Raw genomic sequence first — 23,605 nt, forward strand, 5'->3', positions numbered from 1 at the left:
TCATTTGTCTCCAGATAATTTTTCATTTCTCCCTTAATTTCTTCAGTGATCCATTGGTTGTTTAATAGCATGTTGTAGTCCCCACATCTTTGTCCCTTTCTCAGCTTTTTTCTTGTAATTAATTTCTAGCTTCACAGCACTGTGATCAGAAACAATGCTTGTTATTATTTCAATCTTCTCAAATTTATTTAGGCTGCCCTGTTTCCCAATGGTCTGCCCTTGAGAATGCTCCGTGTGCACTGGAGAAGAATGTGCCTTCTGCTGTTTTTGGTTGGAGTGTTCCGTATATGTCTATTAAATCCAACTGGTCTAGCTTTTCATTTAATTCTACTGTTTCCTTGTTGATTTTCTATCTGGATGATCTGTCCCTTGATGTGAGTTATTTCTTCTTGGTGGAGTGTCCCTTTGATCATTATATACTGCCCCTCTTTGTCTCTCTTTACCTGTCTTATCTTGAAGTCTACTTTGTCTAAGTATCGCAACACCTGCTTTCTTTTGTTTGCCATAAGCTTGGAGTATTGTCTTCCATCCTTTCACTCTAAGCCTTTGTTTGTTGTTGGAGCTGACCTGTATTTCCTGGAGGCAGCATATTGTTGGGTCTTGTTCTTTAATCCATCTTGCCACTCTGTGTCTTTTTATTGGAGAATTCAATCCATTTACGTTGAGGGTGATTATCAATGCATGAGGGCTTAATGCTGCCATTTTCTCTCTCGTTTTCCGGTTCTCCTGCACTTCCTTTCTTTCTTGTCCTGTGTGTTTTGGTCTATCAATTGAGATATGTAGTTTGTTATGTTGTGTTTCTTTCTTTTGTCCTTATATATTATTCATGTCTCTGTTCTTTTTTGTTTACTGGTTACCATGAGGTTTGTATTCAAAGTCTTGTAGATAAGGTAGTCCACGTTCTGGTGGCCTCTTCTTTCCTTAGACTAAACCGATTCAGTCCCTGTCCCCTTCCCCTCCTAAGTTGTTTTTCTCACATCTTATTCCATCTTGTGTTGTGAGTTTGTGGTTAAAATGACAAGATTATCTTTGTTTTGGGTGTTTTCCTACCCTTTATCTTTTTTTCCCTTTAATTTTTTTCCTTCTTCTCCCCAAAGCCCCCCAGTACATAGTTGTGTATTTTTAGTTGTGGGTCCTTCTAGTTGTGGCATGTGGGAGACTGCCTCAGCATGGCCTGATGAGCAGTGCCATGTCCACACCTGGGATCTTATCCGGGGGAACCCTGGGCTGCCGAAGCAGAGAGTGCGAAATTACCCACTTGGCCATGGGGCCAGCCCCTCCTTCCCTTTATCTTTAATGCTATTTTTATTTGCTAACCTCTTCTCATGTATAGGTACAATTTTCTGATTTTTGTCTACCTATCTCCTTACTCCATGCTTTGTAACCCCTTTCTCCCTTCTGTCTTTTTTCAGGTATGAGGGCCTTCTTGAGGATTTCTTGTATGTGTGTGTGTTGGGGGGTGGTCTCATGGCTACAAACTCCCTTAGCTTTTGTTTATCTGGTAAAGTTTTTATTTCTCCATTGTAGCTGAAGGATATTTTTGCTAGATAGAGTATTCTTGGCTGAAAGTTTTTGTCCTTCAGAGATTTGAATATGTCATTCCAGTCTCTCCTAGCCTGTAAGGCTCTTGCAGAGAAATCTGCTGAAAGCCTGATAGGGGTTCCTTTGTAGGTTATTTTCTTCTGCCTTGCTGCCATTAGTATTTTTTCTTTGTCATTGACTTTTGCCAGTTTCACTAGTACTGCCTTGCAGTAGGTCTTTTTACATTGACACATTTAGGAGATCTGATAGGCCCTTCCACATGGATTTCCATCTCCTTCCTTAGGTTTGGGAAGGTCTCTGGAATTATTTCTTTAAACATGCTTTCTGCTCCACTCTCCTTCTCTTCTCCCTCTTGAATACCTATAACTCTTATGTTGCTTTTCCTAATGGAGTCAGCTATTTCTCAGAGACTTTCTTCCTTTCTTTCTAGTCTTAGTCCTCTCTCCTCCTCTGTCTGGAGCATTTCAACATGTCTGTCCTCAGTTATGGTGATTTGTTCCTCTATGGTGTCCACTCACATGTTCAGGGAATCCATATTTTGTTTTCTCTTCCATTGTGTCTTTTGTCTCCAATATTCCTGATTGATTCTTTATAGTTTCATTCTCTTTTGTGAAGTAGCTCCTAAACGTGTTGAATTGTTTCTCTACATTCTCTTTTAACGTGTTGATTTTTTTGATAGCTATTTTGAATTCTCTGTCACTTAAATTACATATTTCTGTGTCTTCAGGACTGATTTCTGGGTACTTGTCATATTCTCTCTGTTCTGGAGATTTAATATAATTTTTGATACTGCTAGAGCGCGTGGCTCTGTTTTTGCGCTTCCTGGTACTATTTGGTTGCAGTTATCACCTATTACCACTGGGTGGGGGTCAAGAGCTGCCTATTCTGAGGCCCTCTGTGTTGTGCTGAGATCCCAGGCACCGGACTTGGTGCTGGGCCAGGGGTGGGGAAGGGCGCTTTCTCCTGCATGCCCTCAGGGTTTTCTCACTCTGCCCTCGCTATGTGCTCTCCTGGGCTGTTGGCTTGAGGAGTTCACCCCCACCTCGGTAGGGACTCTCCCCTGGGCTACAAGGGCCCTAGAGCATCTCCCATGTGCCCATGAACAAGCCTTCCCTCCCCCCTTCCTTCTCTCTTGGAAGCCTCCCACAGTCCCAGATCTGTCTTTTGGGGAGGGAGCAACCTTTTCTCTTACCCGTTCCACCTCCTCTGAGGGGGGCTCCACCTCTCTGCCCTCTGCCATATGGCTGAGTTATGTAGTTTTTTGTGTTGTGGGACTCTCAGACACCTTTTGTGTTGTGTGGATGTTCTCTGTTGGAATATGAATGTCTTTTTCATTGTATGGTGGAGGGGAGAGATTACTGGGAAAGCCCACCCCGCCCTGATGCTGACCTCACTCCTCTGTGGGGTTTTTGAGATGGTTAACGTGGCAGACGCTGACAGTTGGCTGATGCAATCTCCATCCAGGCCCCGCCCCCCTTTCTAGCCACCTCCTAACTAGGAATGGTTATGTGGCGTTATCTCTGGCCAATAAGATATAAACCAAAGTCTGTTGAGTGAGATTTTTGGAAAAGTTCTGAGTTCCTGATAAAAATGAACAGATTTGTTTAAAAAAACTCTCATTGTCCTTTGCTTTCCACAGTTTTTCTTACTCTCTGGAGCATGAACAGGAGGCCCTGAAGGTACAGCAGCCATCTTATGACAATGAGACAAAGAGGTGCTGTAATAGTTATCTATTGTTACATAACAAATGACCCTAAGACTTAGTGGCTTAAAACAACACTTATTATCCCTGCTTCTGTGGGTCAGAAATCCCGGTGTGGTTCTGCAATTTCATCTGCATACTCCACGAGGGAGAGATCCACTTCTAAGTTCACTCATTTGATTGTTGGCAGGCCCCAGTCCCTCATCACTTGGGCTCTCACAGAGCTGCCTTGCAACATGGCAACCAACTTCCCCTAGATAATGACTGATCCGAAAAAGAATGAGAGAGAACATGCACGACAGAAGCCATTCTTTTTTTCTTTTGGAAGAACTACTGTGTTACTTGGTTCAAATATACATTGTTAAATCTAGGTAATGGATGTCTGATATTGTTCTATTTTCTGTGTGTTTGGAAAGTTTGGGCATTTTTTTGATTTTATTGAGGTCATAATGGTTTATAACTGTGAGATTTCAGGTGTACATTATTATTTGTCAGTATTCTGTATGGACTGCATCATGCTCACTACCAACAGTCTAATTTGTATCCATCACCATATATAAGCAGCCATGTTGTTTTATAACTTAATTGCAGCAATGGCATCCCATCAGCTCTGCTGCATTCTGTTTGAAGCACATCACGAAGGCCAGCCCACACTCAATGAGAGGGGATTACACAAGGGCAAGAGAAGCCAGATGCGAGGATCACTGGGAGCCATTTTAGAGGCTGTCTTCCCCAGGTGACATGCACAGAATTATGATCAGCCACTAAGAATAATGAACAGAAAGTGAGAAAGTGACTGGGTCCCTGACACCATTATTGAGTAGCTGCCTCAGCTTTGGCCTGCCTCCTTAGATTCCTTATAATGTGAAAGGAAAAAAAATTGCTCCAAGTAAGATACAGCTCAAAGCCCACCAGAATAGATAAAACTAAAAAGACTAATAACATCAAATCTTAGTGAGAGGGGGATAAAATGGTGTAATAACTTTAGAAAAAGGTCTAGGAAAACTAAGTATAAAATAATCTATGGCCCAGTATTTCCTATCTTAGGTATGTATCCAAGAGAAATAAAAACATGTCCACAAAATGACATGTGCAAGAATATTCATAACAGCTTTATTCATAATAGGCCCAAACTGGGGGGCAAAAAAAACCCCTACAGATGTCTCTCAAACAGGTAATTAGACAAACAACACATTGTGGTATATTCATTTAAGGGAGTACTAATCAGCTTTTAAAAGGAAGAAATTATTGATAAATGCAACAAAGTGGATGAATTTGAAAAACATTATGCTTAGTAAAAGAAGTCTTACATAAAAGAGCACATACTGTACAATTCCATTTAAATGCATGGGTATGAGGGATAAAATGAAAATGGGTATGAGGGAACTTTCTGGGCTGATGGTAATAGTCTGTATCTTTTTTTTTTTTAAAGATTTTATTTTTTCCTTTTTCTCCCCAAAGCCCCCCAGTACACAGTTGTATATTCTTCGTTGTGAGTCTTTCTAGTTGTGGCATGTGGGACGCTGCCTCAGCATGGTTTGATGAGCAGTGCCCTGTCCGCGCCCAGGATTCGAACCAACAAAACACTGGGCCGCCTGCAGCGGAGCATGCGAACTTAACCACTCAGCCATGGGGCCCGCCTGGATAGTCTGTATCTTAAGAGGAGTTTGTGTTACACAAGTGTTTGCATTTGCCAAAATATACTGAAGAGTATACTCAAGATTTGGGCATTTTATTGAATTTAAATTTTATCTCAACAAGAACCTTAAGCAAACAGCAAACTCTAGGTAAAAATATGTATGCTCAGCTATCTAGGGTGAAATGTGCTAATGGCTGCAACTTACATTGAAATGCATCAAAAAAAAAAAAAAAGATGGCTACATGGGTAGAGAAGTGATAAAACAAGTATAGTAATATGTCAATGGTACAGTCTAGGTGGTTGGCATACAGGTGTTCCCTGTAAAATTCAAGGATTTTTTATGTTTGAAAATTTTCCTAAGTTTTAGGAAACAGAACCTATTTATTTAAGCCACTGTTCACTAAGTTTTCAATTATTTGTTGTCAAACACATTCCTTACTTACACGGATACCAAAACAAAGGTTTTCCACAAAGTGGATGAAACTGGCCCTAACACTTACTCATTCATTTAATGAACATTTACTCATTCCTACTTCGTGCTGGACCTTGTGCTTTTGATAGGGGTACGATCTTATGAGCAAAACAAAGTCTCTGCTGTGAATCTTATAATCTAACAGAGAAGACTGAGAAACACATTCTATCACACAAATAAATATATAACCACTGTGATCACAATTATGAAGGAACCATACTGGGGCTCTAAGACCATTAGCAAGGTGGCCTGACCCGTGGTGGGCTGGGACAATCAGGCAAGACTTCCTGGAGGAAATATGCATGATGGGTAGAGTTAATGAGGTGAAGAGGAGTAGCAAATATTCAGACAGAAAGAACAGCATGGGCAAATTAGCTGAGGTTAAAGGAAGTGAACAGAGGCTATTGTGGCTGAAACACAAATAGAAAGAGCAAGAGAGAATCCAACACACTGAGGACTGGTACTAGAAGAATCCACTTTCCACTGGCTTTCGATGCTATTTCTACCTTTGCTCAGGATCCTTCACGCGTACTGTTACAGTGGCTGCAGGTGCTCTAGTCGCACAATAAGTAATTAGCACAGGCAGCGCTTCTTTAACAACAGGTGTTATGTACTTAATAAACCAAAATGGCTATTCAAAGCCATTTTTTACTCCTTTTTTATAATTAGGGCCCAAGCTACTTCAGGGAGATGTGGTGGGGGGCCTCTATCTCCACTCTGTTTTTTTTAATTTCTTTTAAAGATTTTATTTTTCATTTTTCTCCCAAAGCCCCCAGTAACATAGTTGTATATTTTAGTTGTGGATCCTTCTAGTTGGCATGTGGGACACCGCCTCAGCATGGCTTGATGAGAGGTGCCATGTCCATGCCAGGATCCGAACTGGCGAAAACCCTGGGCTGCCAAAGCAGAGCATGCAAACTTAACCACTCGGCCATGGGGCCGGCCCCTCCACTCTATTTTGACACTCAAACCAAAGTTTCTACCAAGGAGCCTTTTAAAGCTTTTCCTTCTTTTCTAGGGAAGGCAAATGAGGGCACTGAGATGGTTGGCAGGTCTTTGTGTGTATAAAACGTCTCATTTTTCTTGAAAATCCAATATAGCTCCTAAATTAAAGAGTTATAAATTTAAAGCTGTTGTTCCTAATTTCCAAGGCAATGGGAAGATGACCATCACAATGATGAAAATGTAGTCATTGTGTGTTGATTCTGTTCATAACATTTACATTCCATATTTCCAAAAAGGAGTAGTCTCTGATTAAACAAAAGAGAAAGAGATACAAATAACTGCCAAAGTAAAGACACAGAGGGTGAGAAGCCTCATCTTTGTCCTTTTCCTCCTGCGTGGCCAATAACGCACTCGGTCAGAGAGCACTCACTGCAGAAAGCCACAGGCTCAAAGCAACTCGAGAGGCCAGCCTTCCTTTACAGCTGGGTACCTCTGGACAGTCCAAGCCAGGTACCAGCCTTCGCTGAGCAGTGAACTCAGCGCAACTGGCCTGCGCTGGGCACAGAGGTGTCCCACGCCTTTCTGTGCCTCCTTTGCTTTTCCCTCTCACAGGATTAAATACTAATGTACTGGGCATCTACTCTGTGCCTGTGTTTTACATTAATTGTCCCTCTTCCTCCCCAAACCCTGCAAAGTGGTATCATGAGCCCCATTTTACTGTTAAGTAAAGTAAGGGTCAGGGAGCCTATCGGTCAGGAATCTTTCTTCTGCCAAAATTAAAAACTCAATTCAAAATGGCTTAAGCAAAAAGGGCTCACATAAACACCGGCTCACATAACCAAAAGACACTAACAGTAGTACCAGTTACAAGCACAGCTGGATCCAGGTGCTCACAAGAACCATAGGGCCCATTTCTGTCTCTCAGGTCTACACTCCTTTTTGGAGGTGATAAGGGAAATCGCTAGGATAATTCCACATCCTCTATCTGCTCCTTTCCCTGTCTCATCACATTTCACTGCTTCTGTTTGGGTTTCCCCAAACCACTTACTTGGCTGGACAAGGATATCCACTGATTGTTTTAGACCAAAGTCTAGTATCCAGCTCTTGAAGTCTGACAAGAGGTCTGAGAATTGAGGGATGGCTGGATGGCCATAAAACAACTACCGTCCAGACAAAGTAACTATACAACATCACTTTCTTGCATATTGGCCAAGCCACTGCTCTCGCCTTCTGTGACCATTTAGCCTCACCCTTGTGCTGCCTTTGAAATAAAATCCTTCCTACACTCCTGGTCTTAGCCCTGTTACCCTATCAGTCTGAGCTAAATCAGAAGCTTCACTCTCTTAGGAGTAAGCAAGAGTCCACAGAAACATTGAGTAGATTCCTTGACAAACCCAAGAATGGAACAGTAAAATGAGGAGGAGACTCCAGACCAGGACATACAATCAAGGGAGTAAATTAGGACTGAAAGCATCCTATAAACTGCTCACCAAGCCTTGTGTCATAGTGCTGGGCTGCTTATACCCAAAAGAAGGAATTTTTTTTTTAATTTGCAGTAAAGCATCCCACAGTTTTACTCCTTGGGCTCATGGTCAATGCTACTTTAGGAGATTTTCATTCCATCTCTCCCTCCCTCCCTTCTGTCTCTCTCTTCTTTCTCTCTCTCTTTTACTCTCTCTCTCTCTAGGTAAGATCCATTCCAGGATGTTCTTCTTTCACTTCTTACCTCTTAGGATTCCTTTACTCTCCTCTCCTTCATGGAATAGACATAGCAGGTTGTCAAGAAGGAGAGACGCAGGAAGAGGACCATCCCAATATTTTTACCCCAACTGAATTCCTGGATGCCACAAAGAGTAACTGCAATCTAGCTACGAAATCATAAAAAGGCCATTAATTATGGTTTCTGATCAGTCACCTGTACTTTTTAAAAACATAGAAGCAGTTTGGAAAACATACGAAAGAAGGGACTGGCTCTATGTGATGGGGTAAGTATTGTCATCCAAAAGCACCACTGACCCACGTCTACTGTATGCTTAGCTTTTGATGTTACGTGCTTTCATTTCTTTATTCAAAAAATACTTTCTGGGGCCAGCTCTATGGCCTAGTAGTTAAGTTCAGTGCACTCCACTTCAGCGACCCGTGTTTGGTTCCCGGGCACAGACCTACGCCACTCATTGGTTACCAAGCTGTGGCGGCGACCCACATACAATAAAGAGGAAGATGGGCACAGATATTAGCTCAGGGTGAACCTTCCTCGAGCAAAAGGAGGAAGACTGGCTACAGACATTAGCGTGAGGCAAATCTTCCTCAGAAAAAAAAATGAAAAACATATTTTCTGAGAGTCTGAGACCTTTGATGAGGCTGCTCATCTGCTTGGAATGCTCTTGACCCAGATCTTCACATGACTGACTCCTAAGCATCTCTCACACACACATACACTTTGGGTTGCTCCACATTCCCCCAATGAAAAACCCCGAAACGCAGGAGCAGCTTGCAGTTTTCCTTAGGTGCCTCAGGTACCTTTTCAGTCTTCATGCTCTGATAGGGTCTGGGAAAGTATCAGGTTGAACCATATGAAACTGGCTTTTTGTAGGTCAAAATGAAAATGTTCTATTTTTGAGAAAAAGAAAAGCTTTATTCAACCAAAATATGCACTGTGAGCATTAAATGCTTTCCCAAAATGATAAATTTCCCCAAATATTAAATGACATATACCATATTTGTGAAATTCAGCGTTGTTAAAATTTACTCAAGGGGCCAGCCCAGTGGGATAGCAGTTAAGTTTATGCACTCTGCTTCGGTGGCCTGGGGTTCGCAGGTTCAGATCCTGAGTGTGGACCTGCACACTGCTCATTGAGCCATGCTGTGGTGGCATCCCACATACAAAACAGAGTAAGTCTGGCACAGATGTTAGCTCATGGACAAGCTTCCTCCAGCAAAAACAGGAGGATTGGCAACCAATGCTAGGTCAGGGCGAATCTTCCTCACCAAAAAAAGAAAAAAGAAAAAAACTTATTCAAATCCTCCAATTACTCCTTCTTAATGGGAGAACATTCTGTTTCTCAGAAAGAGTTCCAAATGATGAAAAGGTGGTAATCTGCTGAAAAAAGGTCAGGTGAGTATGATGGATGTAGCAAAATTTCTTAGCCCAATTCAGTTAACTTCCCTATGGTGGTTTGTTATTTCTGTGATTAAATGTTGTCATAAAAAAGCATAGGTCCATGTCAGCTAACCAATGCAGAAAGCTTTTAGATCAGTTTTTGATACATAATTTCATCTTCTTGACAATAAGATGCTACTGTTTGTTTTATCGGGGTTAAAAAGCTGTAATGAAATATCCTTTTTGCAGACCATCATACAGCTACCAGAACCTTTTTTTGTTGCAATGATGGTTTTAATATGTTTGGTAATTTCATCAACATCCAACCATTGTCCAGATCACTTTCAATTTCATTTTTTATCAAAGCTTATGATTCTCTCCAAAATTGATCTCTGCTCTGGCAAATCTTAAGGGATGAGCATATCTCTAACCATCTCAGTTGATGATCATCCCTCAACTGGTGTGGTACCTACCCACCTGTCCCATTTTTTCACCTTTCCTATTGCAGCCAGGTGTCGAGAAATCGTTGTAGCAGAAACTCCTAAGTCAGCTGCAAGGCCTCGAATTGCTGTTTTGGGGTTAGCTTCCACCATAGCTCTCAACTGATCTTGATTTAAAACACATTTGGGTCTCCCTCGAGGCTCATTTTTCAGACTCAGATCACCAGAACGAAATTTTTCAAACCACCACCGGACAGTCCTTTCACTAACAGAGCCTTCTCCAAAGACAGAATTGATGTTTCTACTTGCCATGGCTGCACTATGTCCTAATTTAAATTCATATAAAAAAAGTATTCGCAAATCTTTCAGAGATATGGTATCGTTCACTTCTGTGGAGAAAATAAATAATAAAAACTCAATCATCAAATAAAACTGAAGAGCATAATATCATTAAGAATACTAAACAACAAAGCTGAAAACAGACCTGACATCAACTTTAGCAATCCTGGTCAAGTTAAAACTGTTCAAACAGTAACTGCATGTGGGGGGTACATGTTTTTATCACCGTGCTCTGCTGCCATCAGTTTCTGTCAGGTGGATGTTACTTTTAGGTCTTTTGCCTTTCCAATAGGAATAAAATTTCCAGTAATTTTATAAGCATCTACCAAGGAAGAAACACTTTTGAACTAAAATACGAGTTATGCTTTTAAATCCAGGAACTCAATACCTACCAATTTTTTCAGTATGATCAAATGAAGATCTCAGATAAATTTAACGTTGGAAAAAAATTCTCCCATAATGGGTTGATAAACACCTGTTTCTTATGTTTTCTGACAGAAGTATTTTTAGATCTTTCTCTTCTCTGTCTCATATGATCTAAGTGACTGCTACTTCATGACCTCTTTATGTTTTCTACATTCTTATTAACTAAAGAATTTATCTTCTTTTGCCTCTCTATTTTACTTCTCTTGCCTTCATACAAATTTTGGTGTAGATGAATAAAAATAATATACGTTAAGAGTGACGTCAGCATCGTGGCAGAGGGAATTCGCCCAGCATTCTCTCCTCTCCACCATACAATGAAAAAGACATTCATGACTAGTGGACGGAGCAAAATGGCGGGGTGAGCTGACCCGGGATTCTCTCCCCTCCAAAATACAACAAAAGATTGGAAGAACTGAATTTCAGAGAATAAACATAATGCCAGCTCATTAGAGACCTACAGTACCAAGGAGGCGGAGATCATAAACCTTGCTTACACCCTCGGAGGCGCTGGAATGGTAGGAGAGAACATCGCTCCCTCCCCTAGAGTCTGCGATCGCTGCGGCGTGGGTCGGGAAGCAGCGGGGGAGGGGACGCACGACCGGGGGATCATCCAGGACTCCTGCCGCTGATTCAGTGGAGACCCGCTGACGGGGGGAAAAGCTTCTGTCTGCGGGGACCCTATAAATCAAGGGCCTTGGGAGCGAAAGGCTGTAACTGCAACTGAAGTCTACCACCATGAGAAAAAACCGCTCCTCGACCATCCAGCAATTTATAAAAGCCCCAGACCAGAAGGAAAACAATAAAAACACAGAATTAAGTCCCGAGGACTTGGAATTAGGTAAACTAAGTGATAATGAATTCAGAGCAGCTATAATCAAAAAACTCAATGAGGTAGAGAGAAAGATAGAGAAACAAGCCGAGTTCTGGAGTTACTTCACAAAAGAGATTGAAATCGTAAAGAAGAATCAAAGAGAATTACTTGAGATGAAAAACACAATGGACCAGATAAAACAGAATACAGATTCCCTGAATGCCCGTGTAGACAACCCAGAGAAGCAAATCAGCATAATCGAGGACAGACAGGCTGAATGGCGCCAGACAGAGGAAGAAAGAGAACTAAGAATTAAAAAAACTGAGGAAAATCTCCAAGAGATAATGGATTCAATGAGGAGTAAGAACATGAGGATCATAGGAATTCCCGAGAATATGGCAAAGGAAAATGGAGCAGAAAGTGTGCTTAACGAAATTATTGAAGAGAACTTCCCAAATCTAGGGATCAACGGAGAAATGTGTGTAGAGGAGGGTTTTAGATCTCCTAGATTTGTCAATGTAAAAAGACCCACAGCAAGGCACATAATAGTAAAGTTGGCACATAGGAATGATAAGGAAAGAATACTCAGGGCAGTAAGAAAAAAAAAGAGAATAACCTATAAAGGAGCCCCTATCAGACTGTCAGCGGATTTCTCTACAGAAACCCTACAAGCTAGGAGAGAATGGAGTGATATATTCAAAGCTTTAAAGGATAAAAACCTTCAGCCAAGAATACTCTATCCAGCAAGAATTTCCTTCAGATATGAGGGAGAAATTAAATCTTTTCCAGACAAACAAAAGTTAAGGGAATTTGTAACTAAAAGCCATCCACTACAAGAAATCCTCAAGAAGGCTCTCATACTTGAAAAAAGAAAAAAGGGAGAAAGGGGACACAATCCACAGACTAGGGAGACCGATGGATAGAACCAGAACAGGATAGCAAATATTCAACTATAACATTAGGGTAAAAATAAGGAAACTACCAAAACAAGGACGATCTTAGCACTCTAACTACAAATTAATAAGACGAGTTGGAATAAAAAATGAAAATAATTATTTAGGAGGGGAAGAGCAAAGGGTCTAAATCAGTATTGGTCGAGTAAGTAAGAGACCACCAGAGAATAGACTATATTATACACGAGATTCTAAATACAAACTTCAAGGTAGACACTAAAATAAAGTACAGAACAGAGTCACAAATCATAGATAAGGAAAAATCTAAGAAACCCAGCATAAGAAATTGCAGTATTAAATGGGTAGTCTAAAGCACACAGGAAAAGAAACACAGGAAAACAAGATAATGAGCGACAGATTGACAGCATTAAGTCCACATGCATCAATAATCACTCTCAATGTGAATGGATTGAACTCTCCAATAAAAAGACACAAAGTGGCAAAATGGATTAAAGAACAAGATCCAACAATTTGTTGCCTCCAGGAAACACACCTCAGCCCCAAGGACAAACACAGACTCAGGGTGAAGGGGTGGAGGACAATATTTCAAGCAAATAGCAAGGAAAAAAAGGCAGGTGTTGCAATTCTCATATCAGACCAAGTGGATTTCAAAATAAGACAGGTAAAGAGAGACACAGAGGGACAATATATAATGATCAAAGGGACACTTCATCAAGAAGAAATAACGCTTATAAATATCTATGCACCCAACACAGGAGCACCAAGATTCATAAAGCAACTATTAACAGACCTAAAGGAAGATGTTAAAAACAACACAATAATAGTAGGGGACCTCAACACCCCACTCACATCAATGGACAGATCATCCAGACAGAAAATCAACAAGGAAATAGTGGAGCTGAATGAAAAACTAAAACAATTGGACTTAATAGACATATATAGATCACTCCACCCTGAAGGAGCTGAATACACATTCTTCTCAAGTGTACATGGAACATTCTCTAGGATAGACCATATGTTGGGAAACAAGACAAGCCTCTACAAATTTAAAAAAATTGAAATAATAACAAGCATCTTCTCAGATCATAGTGCTATAAGGCTAGAAATTAATTACAAGAAAAAAGCTGAGAAAGGCACAACGATGTGGAGACTAAACAACACACTACTGAACAAGCAATGGATCACTGAAGAAATTAAAGAAATAAAAAAATACCTGGAAACAAATGAAAATGATAACATGCCATACCAACTCATATGGGATACAGCAAAAGCTGTATTAAGAGGAAAATTCATCGCAATACAGGCACATCTTAACAAACAAGAAAAATCCCAAATAAGCAACCTTAAAGCACACCTAACTGAACTAGAGAAAAAAGAACAAATGAAGCCCAAAGTCAGCAGAAGGAGAGAAATAATAAAAATCAGAGCAGAAATAAATACTATTGAAACGAAAAAGGCAGTAGAAAGGATCAATGAGACAAAGAGCTGGTTTTTTGAGAAGATAAATAAAATTGACAAACCACTAGCCAGACTTACAAAGAAAAAAAGGGAGAAAGCTCAAATAAACAAAATCAGAAATGAGCGAGGAGAAATAACAACAGACTCTGCAGAAATACAACAGATTATAAGAGAATACTACAAAAAACTATATGCCAACAGAATGGATAACCTAGAGGAAATGGATAAATTCCTGGACTCCTACAATCTCCCAAAGCTCACTCAAGAAGAGGCAGACAATTTGAACAGACCAATCACAAGGAAAGAGATTGAAACAGCAATCAAAAACATCCCAAAGAATAAAACTCCAGGACCAGATGGCTTTCCTGGGGAATTCTACCAAACTTTCAGAGAGGATTTAATACCTATCCTTTTCAAGCTATTCCAAAAAATTAAGGAAGATGGAACACTTCCTAACACATTCTATGAGGCCAACATCACGCTGATACCAAAACCTGACAAGGACACCACGAAAAAAGAGAACTACAGGACAACATCACTGATGAACATAGATGCAAAAATTCTCAACAAAATTTTGGCAACCAGAATTCAGCAATTCATCAAAAGAATCATACATCAGGATCAGGTGGGATTCATACCAGGGACACAGGGATGGTTCAACATCCGCAAATCAATCAACGTGATCCACCACATGAACAAACTGAGGAATAAAAACCACATGATCATCTCCATAGATGCAGAGAAGGCATTTGACAAGATCCAACAGCCATTTATGATAAAAACTCTGAACAAAATGGGCATAGAAGGAAACTACCTCAACATAATAAAGGCCATATACGACAAACCCATAGCCAACATCATACTCAATGGGCAAAAACTGAACCCCATCCCCCTGAAAACAGGAACAAGACAAGGATGCCCTCTATCACCACTCTTAGTTAACATAGTACTGGAGGTCCTGGCCAGAGCAATCAGGCAAGAAAAAGGAATAAAAGGAATCCAAATAGGGAGGGAAGAAGTGAAACTGTCGCTGTTTGCAGATGACATGATCTTATATATAGAAAACCCCAAAGAATCCATTGGAAAACTGTTAGAAGTAATCAACAACTACAGCAAAGTTGCAGGGTATAAAATCAATTTGCATAAATCAGTAGCATTTCTATACTCCAGTAATGAAGCAACAGAAAAAGAACTCAAGAATACAATACCATTCACAATTGCAACAAAAAGAATAAAATACCTTGGGGTAAATTTAACTAAGGAAGTGAAGGACCTATATAATGAAAATTACAAGGCCTTTCTGAGAGAATTGGATGACGACCTAAGGAGATGGAAAGACATTCCATGTACATGGATTGGAAGAATAAACATAGTTAAAATGTCCATTCTACCTAAAGCAATCTACAGATTCAACGCCATCCCAATCAGAATCCCAATGACATTCTTTACAGAATTAGAACAAAGAATCCTAAAATTCATATGGGGCAACAAAAGACCCAAAATTGCTAAAGCAATCCTGAGAAAAAAGAACAAAGCTAGAGGCATCACAATCCCTGACTTCAAAACATACTACAAAGCTACAGTAATCAAAACAGCATGGTACTGGTACAAAAACAGGTGCACAGATCAATGGAACAAAATTGAAAGCCTAGAAATAAAACCACACATCTACGGACAGCTTATCTTTGACAAAGGAGCTGAGGGCATACAATGGAGAAAAGAAAGTCTTTTCAACAAATGGTGCTGGGAAAACTGGAAAGCCACATGTAAAAGAATGAAAATTGACCATTCTTTTTTCACCAAAATAAACTCAAAATGGATTAAAGACCTAAAGGTGAGACCTGAAACCATAAGGCTTCAGGAAGAAAACGTAAGCAGTACACTCTTTGACATCAGTATTAAAAGGATCTTTTCGGACACCATGCCTTCTCAGAGAAGGGAAACAATAGAAAGAATAAACAAATGGGACTTCATCAGATTTAAGAGCTTCTTCAAGGCAAATGAAAACAGGATTGAAACAAAAAAACAACCCACTAACTGGGAAAAAATATTTGCAAGTCATATATCTGACAAAGGCTTAATATCCTTAATATATAAAGAACTCTAGCAACTCAACCACAAAAAATTTAACAACCCAATCAAAAAATGGGCTGGAGACATGAACAGACATTTCTCCAAAGAAGATATACTGATGGCCAATAGGCACATGAAAAGATGCTCATCATTGCTGATCATCAGGGAAATGCAAATCAAAACTACACTAAGATATCACCTTACACCCGTTAGAATGACAAAAATATCTAAAACTAATAGCAACAAATGTTGGAGAGGTTGCGGAGAAAAAGGAACCCTCATACACTGCTGGTGGGAATGCAAACTGGTGCAGCCACTATGGAAAACAGTATGGAGATTCCTCAAAAAACTAAAAATAGAACTACCATACGATCCAGCCATCCCACTACTGGGTGTTTATCCAAAGAGCCTGAAGTCAGCAATCCCAAAAGTCCTGTGCACCCCAATGTTTACTGTAGCACTGTTTACAATAGCCAAGACGTGGAAGCAACCTAAGTGCCCATCAACAGACGAATGGATAAAGAAGATGTGGTACATATATACAATGGAATACTACTCAGCTGCAAAACAGAACAAAATCATTCCATTTGCAATAACATGGATGGACCTTGAGAGAATTATGTTAAGTGAAATAAGCCAGCAAGAGAAGGACAATCTGTGTATGACTCCACTCATATGAGGAATTTAAAACTATGGACCAAGAACAGTTTAGTGGATACCAGGGGAAAGGTGGGGTGGGGGGTGGGCACAAAGGGTGAAGTGGTGCACCTACAACATGATTGACAAACATTAATGTACAATTGAAATTTCACAAGATTGTAACCTATCAATAACTCAAAAAAAAAGAAAAACTAAAAAAAAAAAAAGACATTCATACTCCAACAGAGGACATCCACACAACACAAAAGACGTCTGAGAGACCCACTCAGCCATATGACGGAGGGCAGAGAGGTGGAGCCCCCCTCAGAGGAGGTAGAACGGGGAAAGAGAAAAGGTCCCTCCCTCCCCAAAAGACAGATCCGGGACTGTGGGAGGTTTCCAAGAGGGAAGCAAGAGGGGAGGGAAGGCTCCTTCGTGCGCACATCAAAGATGCCCTAGGGCCCTTGCAGCCCAGGGGAGAGTAGAAAGAGGGAAGATTTCTTTTTCAGCAGCTTTAATTCCAGCCCCTTATTAGTATATACTACTCCACAGCAACTTTTTCTGCCTTTTTCCTCCCCTCTGCTTCCAAGATGGTAAAGTGGAAAAGGAAAAGGTTTCTATTTATTTTTTCCCTCACTTAAATTCTAAATTAAGCTATTTCAAATAAGTCAATAATTAATCTTCTATTACAAAAGCAGAAAAAAATCCGACCTAAACCATATTATACTGTCATCAAAATTTTATATTGTAACTATAAGATAAATATTAGGAAAGTGAGTAGCTTTATTTTACTCCCTAGTATACTGAAAGCAATTACCCCGTTGTTCCTAAACGGAAAACAAATAGGGGAGAGAGGTTTCAGATCAATATGCTAAAGTAGATCATTCATTCCATGATAAAAATAGATCATTTTCCAAATGGCTACCCATTTGTCCTGCACTATTATCAAAAGTTCCATCTTTACCCACGGCTAACATCATGTTCAATGATGAACACCTGAAAACTTTTCCCCGAAGATCAGGAACAAAGATGCCCACTTTCACCACTGCTACTCAACATTGTACTGGAAGTTCTAGCCAGAGCTTTAGACAAGAAAAATAAATAAAAGGCATCCAAATTGTAAAGGAAGAGGGAAAACTATTTCTATTCATAGATGACATGATTCTATGAATAATAATAATCCCAAAGAATCTACAAGAAAACTACTAGAGCTAATAAACAAGTTCAGTGAAGTTATAGGGGACAAGAGCAAAAATCAGTTTTGTTTTTACATACCAGCAATGAATAATCTGAACAGAAAATTAAGAAAGCCATTCTAGTTATAATAGCATCAAAAACAATACATACTTAGGAATAACTCTAACCAAGAAGGTAAAAGTCTTGTATGCTGAAAATATTGCTGAAAGAAATTGAAGATTTAAATAAATGAAAAGACAACTGTGTTCATGCATAGGAAGACTTAACATTGTTAAGATGTCAATATTACCCAACGTATCTATAGATTCAACACAATCCCTATCAAAATTCCAACATGAGTTTTCATAGAAATGGAAAAGCAGATGCTCATTTTCATATGGAATTGCAAGGGGCCCTGAATAACCAAAATAATCTTGAAAAAGAAGAATAAAGTTGGAGGACTCACACTTCCCAACTTTGAAATTAACTACAAAGCTGGAGTAATTAAAACAATATGGTACAGGCATAAGGACAAACATAAAGACCAATGAAACAGAAAGCCCAGAAATGAACCCTCATACATATGGTCAACTGATTTTCAACACGGGTGTCAACATCATTCAATAGGAAATAGTTTTTCAACAATGGTACTGGGAAAACTGTATATCCACATGCCAAAGAATGAAGTTAAAACCTAACCCACACCATAGACAAAAATTAACTCAAAATGGATCAGAAACCTAAAGGTTAAAAACTAAAAGTATAGGGGCCGCCCCGTGGCTGAGTGGTTAAGTTCGCGTGCTCCGCTGCAGGCGGCCCAGTGTTTCGTCGGTTCGAATCCTGGGAGCGGACATGGCACTGCTCGAGTCACGCTGAGGGGGGGTTCCCACATGCCACAACTAGAAGGATCCACAACTAAGAATATACAAGTATGTACCAGCGGGCTTTGGGGAGAAAAAGGAAAAAAATAAACTCTTAAAAAAAAAAAAACTAAAAGTATAAAATTCTTAGAGAAAAACATGGGGGAAAATCTTCATATTGGATTTGGCAACAATTTAATGGGTATGACACCAAAAGTGCAGAACCACAAAAGTAAAAATAGGTAAACTGGACTACATCAAAATTTAAAATTTCTGTGCAAAAGATACAATCAACAGGGGCCGGCCCCCTGGTGCAGAGGTTAGGTTTGTGCATTCGGCTTCAGCGGCCCGGGGTTCACTGGTTCGGATCCCGGGTGCGGACATGGCACCGCTTGGCAAAAAGCCATGCTGTGGCAGGCATCCCACAATAAAGTAGAAGAAGATGGGCATGGATGTTAGCTCAGGGCCAGTCTTCCTCAGCAAAAAGAGGAGGATTGGCAGTAGATGTTAGCTCAGGCTAGTCTTCCTCAAAAGAAAAAAAAAGATACAATCAACACAGTGAAAAGGCAACCTAGAGAATGAAAGAAAATATATGCAAATCATATATCTGATAAGGGGTTAATATCCAGAATATATAAAGAACCCCTACAACTCAACAACAAAAACAAGAAATAACCTGATTAAAAAATGGGCAAAGGACTTGAATAAACATTTCTCTAACAAAAATATACATGTGGCCAACAAGCATATGAAAAGGTGCCCAACATCACTAATCATTAGGGAAACGCAAATCAAAACCACAATGAGGTATCGCCTCACACCCTTTAGGATGGCTACTAAGAACAACAAGACAACAGGAAATAACAAGTGTTGCCAAAGATACAGAGAAATTAGAACGCTTGGGCACTGTTGGTGGGAAGGTAAAACAGCACAGCCACTACGGAAAACAGTATGGTAGTTCCTCAAAATATTGAAAATAGAATTACCAGATGACCTGGTAATTCCACTTCTGAGAATATATCCACAAGAACTGAAAGCAGAGTCTCGAAGAGATGTTGGTACACTCATGTCCACAGAAGCGTCATTCACAACAGCCAAAAGGGAGAAGCAGTTCGAGTATCTATCAGTCAATTAATGGATAAACAAAATGTGGTAAATACCTAAAATGGAATATTATGCAGCCTTAAAAAGGAAATTCTGACACAGGCTACAACATGGATGAACCTTGAAGACATTATGCTAAGTGAAATAAACCAATCACAAAAAGGCAAATACTGTATGGTTCCATTTATATAAGGTACCTAGACTAGTCATATTCATAGATCCAGGGGCCATTATTAAGTTAAATAAGGGTTACTTGAACACAAGCACTGCAGATAACTAAGACAGCTACTAAGTGACTGAGTATGGGTGGGTAGCACATACAGTGTGGATATGCTGGACAAAGGGATGATTCATCTCCCAGGTGGGATGGAGTGGAATGGCGTGAGATTTCATCATGCTACTCAGAACAGTGCACAACTTAAAACTTATGAACTGTTTATCTATGGAATTTTCCATTTAATATTTTCAGACTGCAATTCACTGCGGGTAACTGAAATCACGGAAAGCAAAACCTCAAATAAGGAGGGACTACTATATATCCAAAGCACTGAAACCAGGGATTCAAACAGATACTTGTACACTAATGTTCACGGCAGCATTATTCACAATCACCAAAGTTAATCACCACAGGTAATACAATCCAAGTGTCCATCAACAGATGAATGGATAAGCAAAATGTGGTACATACATAAAATGGAAATTAATCAGCCATAAAAAGGATACAGACAGAAAGGAAAATAGAGATTGCACAGGACTGGGGGACAGAGGGAGGGGAAGGGAAAGATTGTTCAATGGGTACAGAGTTTATGTGGGGATGGTGAAAAAGTTTTAGGTATAAAATAGTACCGATGGGGACACAGCATTGTGAGTGTATTTCATGCCACTGAATTGTACACTTACAAATGGTTAAAATGATAAATATTATGTTAAGTATACTCTACAACAATAAAAAAAAAAAAGAAAAAAGGTCCATCTTTACCCCGGTGATTTGAAATATACCTTTGTCATATACAAACTTTCCATATGAATTTGGGTCTAATTTTGCACTTTTTATTTTCTTCCACTGGTCTATTTGTCTACGCCAATGCCACAATGTTTTAATTATAGAGGCTTTATAGTATATCCACAGGGTTGTGAATCTAATTTTAGAACATTTTTGCCCCTCTCAAAGAAATTACCCATTAACAGTTATTCCCCATTCTCCTCCTATCCCTTTCCCAGCTCTAAATCATCAATCTATTTTCTGTCTATAAAAGTGCCTATTTGGACATTTCCTATAACTGGAATCATACAGTGTGTGATCTTTTATGACTGGCTTCTTTCACCTAACACATTTTCAAGAGTCATTCATGTTGTAGCATATATCAGTACTTCCTTTCTTTTTATCAATATTCCTTTATATGGATATACCACTTTTGTTTGTCATCAGTTTATGGACATCAGGACTGTTTCCACTTTTTTAGCTATTATGAATAATGCTGCTAATAACATTCACGCACAAGTCTGTGTGTCAACTTATGTTTTCAATTCTCTTGGGTATATATCTACGAGTGGAATTGCTGGGTCGTATTGTGACTCTATATTTAACCATTTGAGGAACTGGCAGATTACTTTCAAAGTGGCTGCAGCATTTTACATTCCTATCAGCAGCATATGAGGGTTTCAATTTTTCCACTTCTTCACCAATACTTATTTTCTGTCTTTCTTATTATTGCCATCTTAGTAGGTATGAAGTACTATCTTGTAATTTTGATTTGCATTTCTCTAATGACTGATAATATTGAACATCTTTTCATGTACTTATTGAGCATTTGTATATCTTTGCACAAATTCTACTCAAATCCTTTGCCCATTTTTTAAAATTGAATTATTTTTCTTTTTATTATTGAGGTGTAAGAGTGCTTTATATATTCTGGATACAAGTCCCTTAGCAGATATGTGATTTGCAAATAGTTTTCCCCATTCTGTGAGTTGTCTTTACACTTTCTTGATATCATGTGCAGCAAAAAAAGTTTTAAATTTTGATACAGTCCAATTTATTTTTTCTTTTGTCATCTGTACTTTTTTTTTTTAAGATTGGCACCTGAGCTAACATCCATTACCAATCTTTTTTTTTCTCCTTCTCCCCAAAGTACCCCACTACATAGTTGTATATTCTAGTTGTAGGCACTTCTGGCTCTGCTTTACGGGATGCTGCCTCAGCATGGCTTAATGAGTGGTATTAGATCCACGCCCAGGATCCGAACGGGCGAAGCCAAAGCAGAACACACAAACTTAACCACTCGGCCACGAGGCCAGCCCCCTCACTTGTACTTTTGGTGTCATATTTCAGAAAATACTGCCTAACCCGAGGTCACAAAGGTTTACTGCTACGTTTTCCTCTACAAGTTTTATAGTTTTAATAGCTCTTACATTTAGGTTTATGATCCTTTTTGAATTAATTTTTGTGTAAGGTGTGAGATAGGGGCCCAACTTCATTTTTTGCACACAGACAGCCAGCATGTGTCCCAACACCATTTTTTGAAAAGATTACACTTTCCCATTTAATTTCCTTTGGACCCTTACTTAAAGTCAATTGACAATTTTCCTAGCTATTTTGCATGTTTGTTTTTCCATATGAACTTTAAAATCAGTTTGTGTAACGATAAAACAACTTGCAAGGATTTTTATAGGATTACATTGATTTTATAAATTAGGGACAACTGACATCTTTACGATGTTGAGTCAAACTATTCAAGAACAAGCGATGTTTTACCATTTGTTTAAATCTTCTTTAAGGTCTTTCAGGAATGTTTTAAATTTTCCTTGAATAGGTTTTGCACCTTTCTTATTAAATTTATTCTTAAGTATTTAATCTTGTATGTTGCTATTATAAATGGGCTTTTCTCTAACGCTATGTTCTGTTTACATTTTGTAGGTTAATTCTAAATCCTCCTCCTTCACTTAACTCTTTCTGTTTTAGTTAGTTTTGTTACTGATTCTCTGGGGTCCAGGCATACTCTGATCCGCAGACACACACCGTTTTGCTTCTTTGTTACCCGTTCTTAAGCCTCTTATTGATTTTTCTTATCTAATTGACTTAGCTAATTTACCTCTACCACAATGCTGAACAGTAGTGGAAACAGTGGGTATGCTTGCCTTGTTCCTGATCTTAATGGAAAAACCTGTAGTGTCTCCCCGTTTAAATAAGGTACAAGCTTTAACACTAGAACACTTTATCAAGTTAAAAAGTATTCCTCAATTCCTATTTTCTTGATTGCCTTTATCATGAATGGGTAATGAATTTTGCCAAAGGGTTTCTCAGCATCTAGAGAGAGAACTTCATAATTTTTTCCTTATATTTATTAACATGATATATATTATTAACAGATTTCCTTATATTGTACCAACCTTGCATTCCTAGAATAAGTTCAGCCTTGCAACTTTCATCTTTGCTTTCCCCTCTACCTAGAATTCGATTTCCCTAGTTTTCGTATGTCTAGCCCCTTTATCTATTCAGATCTTAGCTAAAATTACCTCCTCAGAGATACATTCCCCGACCACTCCATCAAAAGCAGCCTTCCAGTCAACCTCTAGGACAGCACCCTATTTTAATTTCCTGCTCAGTACTTATTACTAGCTGATATTTTTCCTATATATTCCATACATATATTCCTGTGTATGTATCTTCCTGCACTATGACAGCACTAAAGCTGTCTTGGTAGCAGATTTATTGCTGTATACCCTAGATGTACAATACCTGGAAGGCACTCAATAAATGTTTGTAATAAATCTGCTCCCATTTTTGGTTCACTACTGTTAGAATGTCTGATCTTATCATAGGAAAAAATAGTAGTAACAAAACCCCACCTTTTATGAATACACTTACTGAATAAATCTAGATTTGTCAACTAAAGAGAAAACTACAAACCCAAGCAAAATTAAAATCAGCAATGTTTTAGATAGTCTAAATCAGTGAATTGAAC

The 23,605-nt window shown here is 39.2% G+C and overlaps 1 protein-coding gene across 1 annotated transcript in view; it reads right to left on the minus strand.

Moving 5' to 3' along the window:
- Positions 1–23,605, minus strand: part of C3H16orf87 (chromosome 3 C16orf87 homolog) — an 84,893-nt gene that overhangs the window by 31,669 nt on the left and 29,619 nt on the right. The gene's annotated exons all lie outside the window — the stretch shown is intronic.

This window comes from Equus przewalskii, chromosome 3, assembly GCF_037783145.1.
Source record: "Equus przewalskii isolate Varuska chromosome 3, EquPr2, whole genome shotgun sequence".
NCBI lineage: Eukaryota > Metazoa > Chordata > Mammalia > Perissodactyla > Equidae > Equus > Equus przewalskii.